The sequence below is a fragment of the Hippopotamus amphibius genome, chromosome 11 (genome assembly GCF_030028045.1).
Source record: "Hippopotamus amphibius kiboko isolate mHipAmp2 chromosome 11, mHipAmp2.hap2, whole genome shotgun sequence".
NCBI classification, from domain to species: Eukaryota; Metazoa; Chordata; class Mammalia; order Artiodactyla; family Hippopotamidae; genus Hippopotamus; species Hippopotamus amphibius.
This window is the reverse complement of record NC_080196.1, coordinates 114851471-114864583: the sequence shown is the minus strand read 5'-3', so window position 1 is coordinate 114864583 and position 13113 is coordinate 114851471. Positions and strand designations below refer to the sequence as shown.

General features: G+C 56.4%; 1 protein-coding gene across 1 annotated transcript in view; it reads right to left on the bottom strand.

Moving 5' to 3' along the window:
• KCNG2 (potassium voltage-gated channel modifier subfamily G member 2) overlaps window positions 1-13113 on the bottom strand; it is a 67216-nt gene that overhangs the window by 34591 nt on the left and 19512 nt on the right. The gene's annotated exons all lie outside the window — the stretch shown is intronic.

The window sequence follows — 13113 nt, the reverse complement described above, 5'->3', positions numbered from 1 at the left end:
TGCAGGATTGGAGGGGACAGGCGGTCAGGGCGCAGGCGTGTTGCTGATGCCCTGGGATCTGCATGTTCATGCAGCAGCTGTCCGTGACACCTGCTGGGGCCGGACACGTGATGCTGGAGCTCACGGCGGGGGGAGGCGGACAAGGCCAGCCCCGTGCAGAGAAGGAGAGGCTGCCCCGGGGTCTGCGCAGACACGCTGGCCGGGCAGGAGGTTGGGGGGAGTCTGGGGAGGCTGTGCTGACAGAGGAAGATCTTCCTTTCCTTAAGCGCCGTCAGTTGCTTAGGTCGCGGAGACTTGTGGCAGAGGTTTTCTGAGCTGCTGCCTCTCATCGAGGACCCGGGGGCGCGAGGCTCCAAGTTCCACGCCAGGGATGCGTGGGGGCTCCCAGCCGACCGCCCTCCCAGGCAGCCCGGAGGGGGACGCGGCCTCTGCCCAGGCAGCTGGCAGGCCTGCGTGGGCCTCACGGGAGGCGCGCGGCTCTCTGGAGCCACGCGAGGCCTCTGGGAGGGATGGGCAGAGCCTCTTGTGGGTCCAGGGAAGACTCAGGGAATGGAGGTGCCACCCGCAAGTTTCTGGGCCGAGGCCGAGGTGAGCCCGAGGGAAAGTGCCACGTGTCCTCACGTCCTCTTCCCTTCACTTCCGGAAGCAGCACGGACAGCAGCCTCCGCCTGGAATACCCCGAGCGGCAGAGACGCACCCTGAGCCAGAGCGCCCACCTTGCCTGCGCTCAGCTGGGCTCCTCCATGTCTTCCTGTCCCCGTGGAGCCACGTGATAAATCTGTGGAACAGGTTAATTGACTCCTGTTGCAGCCACACCGAATGTGTGCCCCGGAGTCTTTGCGGGTAGGGAGGACCGATTGTCATAATAGCTGGGTGAGCAGCCAGACCCTGCAGCTCTCACTGTAAAGGATTTTCTTCTTACGGAACATACACGCATGAACACAAACATAGCTTCCGTGTTGCTAAGTGTGAAGTAAAGTTTTCTCTTACGAGACTCACAGTCACTGCCGAGAGCCCTGAAGTACATCCCCATCCACCGTATGGGGCACAGAGGCACTTAAGTGCCGTGGATTTTAAGAAGACCGAGAGCTCAATAGAAAAAAACGGGCAAATGTCACAGTTTACAGTAAAGGGAAAACACGGCCTTTAAATATATGAAAAGATGCCCCAGTTCATTCCAAATAGCAAAAATAAACATCTCAAATTATCACAAGGTATCACACTGTAAGGTGGACAGTCTGATGACACACTTTATTGGCAAAGATGTGGGTCTTGGATGGGTTCATTTCTGACAGTGAACTGGTACACCATCATGGCAGGAGGTGGAGGGTTTGAACTGATCCTACAGGAAGCAGGGACGTTTGTCCCTACACCCTAGTGAAAGGGTAAACTAGGAAAAAATCTGCTTACAGGATAGGAGGATAAGATTTCTCTGCCTGGCTATAGGTTAAAAATGAGAATATGTGTCTAAAAGCCTACCTGCACAAGGGGTTTGAGGTTGAAACGTCTCGTCTCTGAAACTCAAAGCTAAGACATTATCCCCTGTGAATGGTGGTCTCAGGTGGGCAGTATCGCGGAAACACACAATCCTCTGGGGCACTCCTGGTGAGGCCCGGGACAGTCTGGCGGTCGTGGCTGGGTGCGACTGGCACCAGTGGGAAGGTGCCTGAGACACCACGAAACCCTACAGTGCACGTGCAGGACGCCCCTGCACAAGGGCACACCCAGCCCAACGCCATCAGCACCACGGGTCTGGAGGGCCGAGCCCGCCCCTCCAGCCCCATAGCTTCCCGCTGATGAAACCGCAACCAAGATGAATTTACAAACCGAGATTATAAAACACGCAAGGCAAAATCCCACCTGAGCAAATACCAGCAGACTCAGGAATAACAGGATCAGGCTCCTGAGAACCTGAGACGACAGGATTATCAAATATTATTAAAGACATCACAGAAGGGATGAAAAACCCCAGAGGAAGAAAGACATTATCACAAAGACCAAGCGGGTCTGAATAAGAAACAGTTTCCAGAGGTGAACGGATGAAACTGAAAGTAGAGATGGTCAGGGTGAGGCCAGGTTGGGGTCAGATTAAGGTCAGGTCAGGTTGGGGTCAGGTTGAGGTCAGGTTCAGTCAGGTCCAGGAGTTCTCTCCCAGGAACCCTCCAAAAGGGGTCAACAGAAGACAGACATCACAGAAAACGACATACAGAGGAGAAAACAAAATGATCGATTGTGTACTAGGAATTGCAGAAGAAGAGGTGAAAATAAACCAAATGAAGAAAATGTGGTGAAGATGGAAGACGTCTGGCTGCAAAGGCTCAGAGTGACAAGCAGGACTGGGCAAGTCCACGTTTGGGGCTTTATGGGGAGACCTGAGGTGTCCGTCCCCAAAGGGCACGTGTGCAGTGGGACCTGGCTTCGTAGGTGCTTTGGGGGAAGATGCCGTCCGGCACAGCTTCCCTCCCTGTCCCTGGGCTGCGCTGTTTTCAGCTCAGACCCCTGTAACTGGGGCTGGACACACTCAGCAGTCCCCACAGAAGGGGCCAGCGGCCTGGTCCACTGCCTCCGAGGCAGCCACAGCCAGAGGAGAGGGAGGCCTCGGCCCGTCGCAGGCGGGCCCGCTGGGTTCTGCCCTGGCCGGCACCCCTCCCCCCACCTTGTCCCCGGGTCCCTGGAGCTGCAGGTGGGAGGGGGACCGTGGGCTAGGGATGCATCTCCGGGGGGGCCAGAGGGGCGTGTGTGAATGAAAACGACAAGGAGGAAGAAACACGCAAGATTAGGAAGGAGGTCTCAAATATCAGAAGGCCAGCCCACCATTGGGGAAATATTTATTCTGTAACTGAATTTACCAATTTGTATTTAGGCTTGAAAACATGAACTGGAACGGACTGAAACCTCTTTCGTAGAGACGCAGTTTTGGGTCTCCCCGAGAGAAGTGACGTGCTCTTCTCTAGATTTCTTTCCTTGCACACACACAAAGAAGGTGACAGACACACCCGGAGAAGGGGGCCCTGAAGCGAGACCCCGGTTGTAACTGGGCCGAGGGAACAGTGCTCTTGGGCACCCGGCACCCCCCTGCCCCACGCCCCCCGTGGCCCCTGCCTCCCTCCGGCCTGTGCACAGGCCGGCGGACCCCCAGCTGTCAGCACCTGCGTCCCTTTGCCGGGGACTTTCTCGGGCCCCGGGTCCACCTGCCTGCCCAGCGCAGGCCAGGGATGCCTGAGCCGTCGCGCCCCTCGGGGCAGCTGCCCCGGCCCTGCCAGGGGCCTCAGCGCGGACTCGCTCCGCGTTCCCTTCCCTGCTCGCGCCCGATGCCTGGCCTGGTTTTCCGGGGATCACTTCCCAAGTGGGCTGCTTGCTCCTGAGTCCCGTCTCACAGTCTGCTCTGGAGGAATCTGAGCTCGGGCCCCGGGGGGTGTGAGGCCAGCTCTGTCTGGAGCCCGGGGTTCCTGGAACTTTATGGACACGGGAAAATGTCTAAGAGAATGTGAACAACACTTTCATTCCCTCTTTCATCCACTCAGCTGACAATTACTTAATGCCTCCCGTGGACCAGGTCTGCCGTTCAAGAATGGAACCTTCTTTCCTCGTCGCGGCGAGAAAGGGGATCTCATGGCACAGCCTCGCCGCGTGACTGGGGCTTCCGCAGGAATCCCTGCTGCTTCTCGATTCGACATCTGTGTGCCCTGCGAAGCCCAGTTCCCACCCTCTGTGCAACTCAGCTGCCCAGCTTATCTCCCAGGCGGGACGCATGCTCTTCGCGATGACAGCAGGACTCGGGACGCTCCCTGCCGAGTGGAGGGGCCCACGGAGGCCCGGGGGAAAGGCTTGCGGGGGGAGCTTGTGGTGGGAGACAAGACAGCCCCCAGAGAAGCCCCGAGCGTGTTTCCAGCGCGCCCCCCAGGAACCAGGGTGCCTCGTTGTGGACGCGACGAAGGTCTTTATTTCCTCACTTGAAATCCACGCTCATCTGGGGAGAAGGACTGGAGGTTCTGGGGAGATGACGGGAGAGCACGGCTGGTGCAGGGAGGGGGCTGGAGGCGGGGCTCCGGGGGCCACGGGGAGGCGCCTGGACCCAGGTCCTGTCACAGCACCGTGGGAGGGCTCGTCACAGGCGTGAACCCCTGGCGTCCCTCCGCCGTCAGCCGACGTCAGCCGGACACACGCTCGTGCGCGCGCACGCTCACACACACACACACGGGGCGTTCTGAGGACCCTGACCTCCAAACTGGGCCTCCGAGCTGGGCTGGCCCTTCACTCCCTCCCCGGTCCAGCTCAGTAGATTCCGGAGCACGTAACCCCGCCCCTTCCTGGAGTGTTTTACAAGCAAGGCCAGACCCAGGATGACGAGCCCTGGGTGCACCCCGGCTGGCACGTGGCCCAGTGAAGCTGAGGCACCCTCCCCTTGAGGGTGCGCCCCATGGGGAGGACGCCCGCATCTGGACCCCAGAGGGGACCCACCTTTCTCCCAACCCCTCTGCCCTGACCCCTGGCCTGGGATCTCCAAGGCTTCTGGTAAACGCGGTGAAGTGCACTGGCTGGGGCCTAACCCCGTCGGCAGCTCTGAGCCGCACCCGCTCGGGGTGTCTGTGCGCTACTTTGGGGGCGCCTTCCCGATGAGGCGCTCCGTGCTTTGGGGGGATTAACGTACACGCCGCCACCAGGACATCACACAAAAGGCCCAGGAAGCGCGGCCCCGGCCGTAGGTGAGAGCGCTCAGGGCCTCTCCAGACCAGACCAGGGCTCTTGACCACGGGACGTGGGCTGTCAGCAGACGGCACCCTCCAGGGCGCAGGACGGACACCGAGAGTCTGCAGCCCAGGTCGCGGTGCCCGGGGGCAGAGACGCCGCCCTGACCCAGGCCCACCGGACTTCCTGAGAAGAGAGCTCGTGAAAGCAGCCGTGCAAGGAGAGGAAGGACTCAGATGCTGGCGGGGCCGGGGCGTGGGGTCGGGGGACAGGCGCCCCGAGGGCACAGGGGGCTGGGGGGCTGCCGCCAGATGGTGGGCATTTGATCTCAGCTTAAAAGGCAGTGGCTCTAGGATCTAAAACTATTTCACACGTAAATGTTGCCAGATGATTAACCCAGTGATTGAAGGCTTTGATAAATTGCTTCCTGCCTCCGCGCTGGTTCTGAGTCTTCATAAATTTGGTTCACATGCCACCTCTACTCTCTGCTCTTCTCACCACAGCCGCCCCATGGTTTGTGGGAAAAGGGGGCCGTGACTGGGTCCTGCCTCAAACACCATTTCAGCCTCTCGCTGGTCTTTTCTTCCAGGCGCTCACTTTGCTCTACAGCTGAAACGCTTAACCTCTGAGTTGACACAGGTGCACAAGAAGGAACACGTAAAGTGGGCCACGTGACAGCATGGAACGAGCGATCGAAATGAGAATTGCTTTTCTCCAACCAGGCAACTAGCACATGACTGTGGCCGAGCAAGTTTAAAATAAATGCATCTAACCTCCCGACAGCAAAGAGGACGCAAGTGAATACTTGGTGAGCCACTGCGTTTTTGTTTTTCAATTCTTATTGCCCTACGAAGACAAACGTCATACAAATTAAAATAAAAAATCATCTATGGGTTAAAAACAAAGAGCCAAAGGTAAAGAACTAATTATAAATAAAACACGATTCTTAGGAAATTTCATTCGTAAAGATATGTACTATTAGGATCATTCCTCTAGTTTCTTTCCAAGTGTTAAATTCCAATGTGTTCAACTATGTTGTTTTGAAATGTGTTTGTTTTCTATATGTCAAAGTTACACAAATTACAAAAGCCTTCTAAAGTGTATATATGAGCAGAACTGAAACGTGCTGATTAGATCTATTCTTAGCTGTGTTGACAGAAAGACGGATGATTATTTTTCAGTTATGATTTATGGGAACTGCATATAATCTCCAAGTCTGTAAGACACATAGACATTTGGAAACACAACTCTCATGCAGAAAGCATGACGTATGCAGCCGAGCTGCATGTAATTGCCTTGAAGAGCTTTTAAAATTAAACTTTCAACATTGAGATTGTAGAGATTTCTTTACCCAATTTGTCCAGTGGTAGCATCTCGCAAAACTGCAGGGTGCTGACACTGACACGGTCCAGACACACAACATCCACCCCCACCAGGGCCCCCCCGGCCCACCTCCGTCCCTCCCAGCCCCGCCCCCAACCTAACCCGGCCACCACGGTTCTGTTCTCTGTCCCTGTTCTCCTGTCATCCCAAGAATGGTATGTAAAAGGACCCACACTGTTATGTAATCTCTGAGGACGGCTCATTTAGCTCAGCATAGCTCTCTGAAGATTCACGGGGCTGTTGCTGTGTCCACAGTTCAGCCCACGAGCTGTCACAGTGTGGATGCCCTCAGCTGTCCAACTGCTCGCAAAGGTGCAGGACGGCTGGGTTACTTCTAGGATCTGGCTATTATGCGCAAAGCTGCTATAAACATTTCCATGAAGGCTTTCCCCCCTCTGGGTTAAACACCCAGCGGAGCAAAGTTTTTACTTTGGATAAAGTCTAACTTGCATTTCTTTTTCTCCCTGACTCTGCTTTTTGGTATCAAGAATGTTGTGCCTGATCCACCATCACAAAGAGTTTCTACCCTTATTTCTCTAACCTTAATAGTTTTACGTTGTACATTTCAGTCCGTGATCCACTTTGACTTAGTTTTTGTGTGAGGAGTGGGATTTAGGTTCTCAGCAGGGAAAGTGTCTACACCGTCTTCCCAGACGTGGATGCCCCCAAAGATTTTGAAAGCAAGCTATAAAAAGTTTGCTAATCTTGTGATTTATAATAGACTCATTTTAAAGAAATTCTACCTGCTCTGGAAACAAGCTATAATGAAACAAAACCAATGTAATTTTTTCCTCTAAAAATTTTACCCAATTTACTTAAATGACAAAAGACATCTAATGTCTTCATGTTCTGGCCACTCAGTATCTTCCAAATTTTTTGGAACCTGTGTTTAAATATAAATATGTGAACAGTCAGACGTCTGCGTGTCCATCGACTCTGATTTCTAAACAAATGTTTTTTCTAAAATTATTCTTAGCATAGCAGTCATTAAACGTGGCTCTAGTCTCCCCAGGATGACTCAGAATTTTAATAGCAATCTTCACCTACATTCCTGCCAGTTCTGAGGGAGCGTCCGGCCTCGGTTCCAGCAGCCTGTGAGACCCGCTGCCTACCTCGTACCGGTCGGTACCCGGTGGCAGTAATGTGCTAGGTCTCGCTCAAACCCTCTGTTCAACTTCTGCCTTTTGGGGATTTGAAATCAACAAGCCTAGACTGGGTTAATTTACCTCTAAGTGCTTATTAAGCTCAGATAGTTCTCCTGAATAAATAGGAAAGAAATACCTGATCTGCTCACAGTGTGGACACGAACACACCCAGAGACGCTCAGTTCGTACAGCTGAATGCTTTCTCTTTCTACTCCAATCGCACTTCACTACCCAGGACCACTTCTTCCCACTGAAGAACAATTTCTCACCAGAAGCAGCTCATTTCTGATGGGATGCCCGGTCCAAAGTGAGACCAGACACCTTGTGCCAGAAGGCCAAGCAAAGCTCCAGTATGAAAGGTTGCGGGCGGCACAGAAGGGCTCCTTCGGGTAGACTTTGAAAGTGCAAATTCATAGCGACTTAAAACATGGGTAAGTAAAGCCCTTGAGTGTACGGTACACACAGTCTACATGGTGCCAAAGAGAGAAAGAGAGAAAAAACACTCATTACTGTTGGAAAACGCCATCTGCACAGTCCTGGCTTCCAGGTCATCGAGAGGGGGCGAGCGTCACGACGGGTGTGACCTACATCCACCCCTAGTCCCGCAGCTGAGCTGGGCGCCGTGGGCCCAGGCTGGGATGAAGGTGCAGCGGGTGGGGTCACCGGCAGCCATCCAGCTCTGCCCTGGGCAAGGACGAGTTCCAGTCGGCGTCCAGACCCGAGTCTCCACATCCAGGGGGACACGCGGGGCGGGGGAGACAACTGGCCTGGAGTCTTTAGAATCAGTGACCAGGGAAAATAAAAGGTAGGAGAGAGTAAAGGAGATCAAGAGATATACCCAAATGAAGTGCACAGACCTTGACAAGGTTTTATCCAAAAGGCCTACAAAGCACAGTTTGGGGACAATTGGGGAAATCTGAATTTGGATCTGATATATTCATTATTGTTCATTTTCTTAGGTGTTAAAATGCAGCTTGGTTATGGAAGAGGATGACCTTAGTTTTAGGAGGTGCATGCTTAACTATTCAAGGATAATTGTCTTGGTTTCTGTAAACTCCTTCCGAATGGCTCATACATTTCATATGTGTACATAGACACTTCCATACAGATGGCTAGGTGTTCACTGTACTACTCTTTAGATTTTTTCTGTATGTTTGAAATTTTCACTTAAAAAGCGAAAAAACAAAAACAAAAAAAACGCAACTAGAAGCAACAGAACATGATCCTGATGGTGCGTGTTTCCTCCTCACAGAACAGGTGCCGAGCAGCGCGCAGCCTCCGCTCTCACTCACGGGAATGGTACTGACGACCACGCTGTGCCCATCCGGCTGGGCCGTGGCTGCCCAGATACTCGGTCAAACTTTGTTTTTAATAAATTTATTTATTCATTTATTGGCTGTGTTGGGTCTGCGTTGTGGTGCGCGGGCTCCTCATTGCAGTGGCTTCTCTCACTGCAAAGCATGGGCTCTGGGCGCGTGGGCTTCAGTAGCTGCGGCTCGAGGGCTCTAAAGCACAGGATCAGTAGTTGCGGTATGCTGGCTCAGTACTTGTGGTGCACGGGTTTATTTGCTCCGAGGCATGTGGGATCTTCCCGAGCAGGGACCAAACCCGTGTCCCCTGCATTGGCAGGCGGGTTCTTAACCACTGCGCCACCAGGGAAGTCCTGGTCAAACAGAGCCGACCACCCTGGTCTCGACCACGTGCGCCACACGCTGCTGTGTCCACCGTTCACTCAGTTGTGCCGCACACTTCGTGCAGCCCTGGGGAGTTCTGCGAAAGTTTGTTTCTTGTAAAGTACTGTGGCCACAGGTGTGCGTTCTGTTCTATAAACAGAGTTACTGATTTCTCACTTTGCAAACACCACTCACACCGTGGGCGCTGAAAGGAAAACGCGAATCACAACAGCAATTCCCAGCGACCGCAACGGCCACGACAGCGGCAGCAGGAGAGACTGAGGTCAGGTGGTCCGAGAGCCTCGATTCCTCACGAGCTTGGGGAACACTGAGAAAAGTGGCACAACATCCTTCCCAGGCTTCCACCTTCCCCGCCGATGGGGAGGTGCTGGCTGGCAGGGGAGCAGGGGAGGGGACCGTCCCAGCTCTCGGCGGCCGGGGCGTGCCGTCTGCCTTCAGACGTCGGCGTCAGAGCGGCGATGAGGCGACAATGCCAAGACAATGTTTCTTTGAAAACAGCACCCGTACACGTGTGAACATCCTGTAACCTGCCGGGCGCTGCGCGTGGCGAGATTCCCGCACGTGGGTGGGAAAACCCGGGACGGAGCCAGAAGCCGAGGACCCAGGCCTCACGGTGGGTGCCCCAGGCCAGTTACCTAAAAATCTCTCGGGGTCTCAAGGGATGTGATGAGATGACCCCAGGCCTCTTCCAGACACAAGGTCCATCAATAGCAGATAAGAGTGGAAAAGAAGGAAAGCTTGGCTCTTGGGGGAAAAAGTAAAAGGGAGCGGGAAGATGCAGGAGGAAAGCGGCCAGCGAAGCCAGAGGAGAAGAGAGACCCGGCAGCTGAGGGACACCTGGGGGCGGTGGACGCAGCTCCACCCTGGAGGTTTAGCTCCCTCGACCACCGGCCCAACGTTCAGTCCGGGTCCCAGGACGAAACCTCTAAGAACAGACACCTCCCTGATGCTTCTGGGGCGGGACAGCCCTAGGAGACGCAGGTCGGCTGGAGCCTGGGGCGCCCAGGGGACGAGGACGGGAGGGGACGGCGGACAAAGGCTGTGGGGGCCCCGAGTTCTTCATTCTGCCAGCAGCCCACGCCTCTCTGCTCAGAGCTCCTCACGGCCACCTCTCTCTGTCTCTCACCCCAGCTCTGCCTCTGTCTCTCTCCCTCCTCCCCGGGGCGGCCTCAGGCTCTGGGGAGCTGTCCTGTGGGGCCAGGCGTCCGAGCGGCCGGTCCATCCTGCCGGTTCCTTCCCCAAAGCTCTATCCTCCTCCCTGTGGTGCTGTAACCTCTGAGAAACGCGCTGTTTTTTTCAGGCATCCACACTTGAGACGCTTTGGGTAACGGTTTAATTCGACGCCCCTGTCCTCCCCGTGGGCGGTGGGGCCCCGTCGGGACCCGCTTACCCTTGGCCGGCTTCCCCGAGTCGGGGCTCGTCCCAGGGGCCCCTCATTCAGTGCCGCCGCCTCCCAGGCTGCCTACCCGTGCTTCTCCCACCCTGGAAATGACAGGTCGGCCCTCCTCTAGGGGCCGCGTCCGCACCTCGGTCGGTCACGGACTTCTCAGAGAATCCGGGAACCGCGGTTCATTGCCTCATAAAATACGCAGTGGGCCTGAAATCTGCCGTGGTCCCAGGGCCCCACGGCCCCGGGGTGGGGGGAACGTTCGGGTCTATTCCAGGTACCGGCTCACTGACACCCCCCGTCAGCTCCTCACTCCCGCCTACAAGGTGTGCAGACCTCTGAGGTCAGGGCTTTGAGGAGACACATGGAAGCATAATAGCTTCTCAGAACTTGTTCCTTTCCTGTCTCCTCTCCGTCTCCCATCAGCCAACTAGACGGACCCTCGGGGTTTCGCTCTGTCAGTGTGAGAACGGTCCCCTCCAGGTGCAAACGCGGGGCCCTGACCGGGTCTCCCCTGCTTCAGAGAGAGGCCAGTCCGTGTTCTGTGTCCTCCTCCCGCCTCCCCGATGACCCCCTCTCCCAAGCCCCCCGGACTCTTCCAATCAGCAGAGGAGCAGCTCACAGCTGGAAGCACCCCCGCCCCCCACCCCGGCCCTAGGACGCCCGGCACAGCCCGCCTCTGGCCCTCCCTCCTGGACGCCGCCCGCAGCCCTGGGCCCCGCCCCACAGGGCACTTGGGGGACGGTCAAGGCGTCCCACCGGAGCCCTCCCCTCTCTGCGCCCACCTGGGGCTCCTCTGCTGCCCCTGCAGCCCCGACGTCCTCCTGGACGCCTCTGAGCTGTGCTCTCGCCCGTTGTAAGCGAGCTGCCCCCGGGTCAAGGAGCCGCTGGGGCAGAAGCCCGGGGGTCACTGGGGCTCGGGCCACCTGCCCACCAACCCCAGGTGCCCGGGGCCCAGCTGACCCGTGTGTGCCCCACGGTCCCTCCAAGGGACCCAAGCCTCTGGGCTCGCTCAGGCCCTGGCCTTTGTTACACGATTCTCAGGGCGAACAATCGTTCCTGAGCCGGCCCGGGCCCGTCCCCCACAGCCAGGCCAGGGTCTCTGGGTCCTCACGGGAACTCCTCAGAGATTTAAGTACGTCTCCCTGCGCCCACGCGCCTACGGGTCTGAAGAAACATATCACGTCCCGGTACAATCATAACTGCTAACTCTGTTTCAACAAGTAGGTGAGAGGATTATAATTAGTACATCTGTATGCAAATGTCTTCTATCCATTTTTTCTCTGAAATAGCTATTCACGTGGGTGCTTCTTCTTCTGGAGCCCAGAGGAGAGAGGCTTCCATCCAGCCCACGCCATTAGAGGCTTCGCAGCTGCCCGGGGTAAGGGAGTCGCCCCATCCCGTACAGCTGGCGTCCGGCCTGCGGCTTGGAGGAAACGTCACCCCGGGGGAGGGCTTCACGCTGGATTTCTGTCTCTCCGCCATTTCCCAAATCCATCCTGACCGTCTCTCCGGACACGGGCCTCCAGGCCTGGGGCGCACCGCGGGCTTGTTCCCCCTCTCCCCTCCGTCAGTTTCTCAACCCGCGTAATAGAAACTCTCGGATGGCCTAAACGAGACTGAGAAGTTTGAAAGCTGCCGTCCTGGGCTAGCAAGCCCCCTGGCCCCATCCCGCTGTTGGGGGCCTGAGCTTTCTCCGGGCCCCCGGGGGCTCCCCGAGCTAAGAGGCTGAGGCTCCGGTTCGGCTTGGCCCTGGACGCCGGCCCCAGAGCTCGGGCTACTGAAACTGCAGTGGACGGAGAGGAGGGGGTTTGAAGTTTTCGTGGGTCACGGCCGCTCCCCGCCCCCCCTGCCCATCCCTGTGTGGACCAGTATCCCTGGCACCTGAGAGGAGGTGCTGCAGTCGGAGGGTACAGGGCTGGCCCAGACCGGCCCCCAGACCCTCCCCACTCCAGCTCTGGGGCCCCAGGACTCTCTGGGGCCTTAAGTGAGGGTCCCCAGGCTGGTCCCCAGGAGGAGGCCTGTAAAAGACCAGCAGTCCCCCAGTGACCCCTATAAAGGCAGGCGGCCTCCTAGCAGGCCCCAAACAGCAGGTCTCAGCTACCTGAGCAGGAAGTCAACAAAGCAGGTTCCAGATAATTGAATTTTTACTCTTCAGTCAGGACGATTCTAATTGGCAACTTCTTTTTGAAGTCAGTTTTATTAAACAAGATTAATCATTCCCACACCTTCTGCAACAGAATGTGGTATGTAACCTGACCTCCGTGTGAGCCGCCGCAGGGCTGCGGGCACCACGGTGCTGTCACCTCCTCCAGGGAGCCGCGACAGCAGTGGGCGCCTGTGCACCCTGACCTCTCCCAGAGGGAGCAGCACCCCTCAGGAGAGGACGCGCTGCTGACTTTCTGCAGAAATAAGCCTTCAACCCACGTCTGAAGCGACTGCCTCCCCGTGAAGACCTCTTGCACCAGAAATTCTCTCTCCAGTTCGGCCTCAGTGTTTCTGCAAAATATCAGAAACAACCCAACTGCCCACACAGAGCAGAGTGACCGAGTAACTACGGTGGTCCACGCGGTGGGGGACCAGCAGCTGCGAAAAGAAGGACGAAGGTGTCTGCGGCCGGCGTGATGCCGTCCAGGGTGAATGTTAAAAGGCACATCTGGAGACGCACAGTCCGGGTGAGACAGAGGCATGTGAAACGCACAGGGCTCTGCTGCCCGTGCAGAGACGCTGAGGAAGGATGAGCAGACACCACAGGGACTGGTCCCCTGCTGGGCAGCGCAGAGGAAGGCGGGAGGAACACACGCTCCACTGCCCT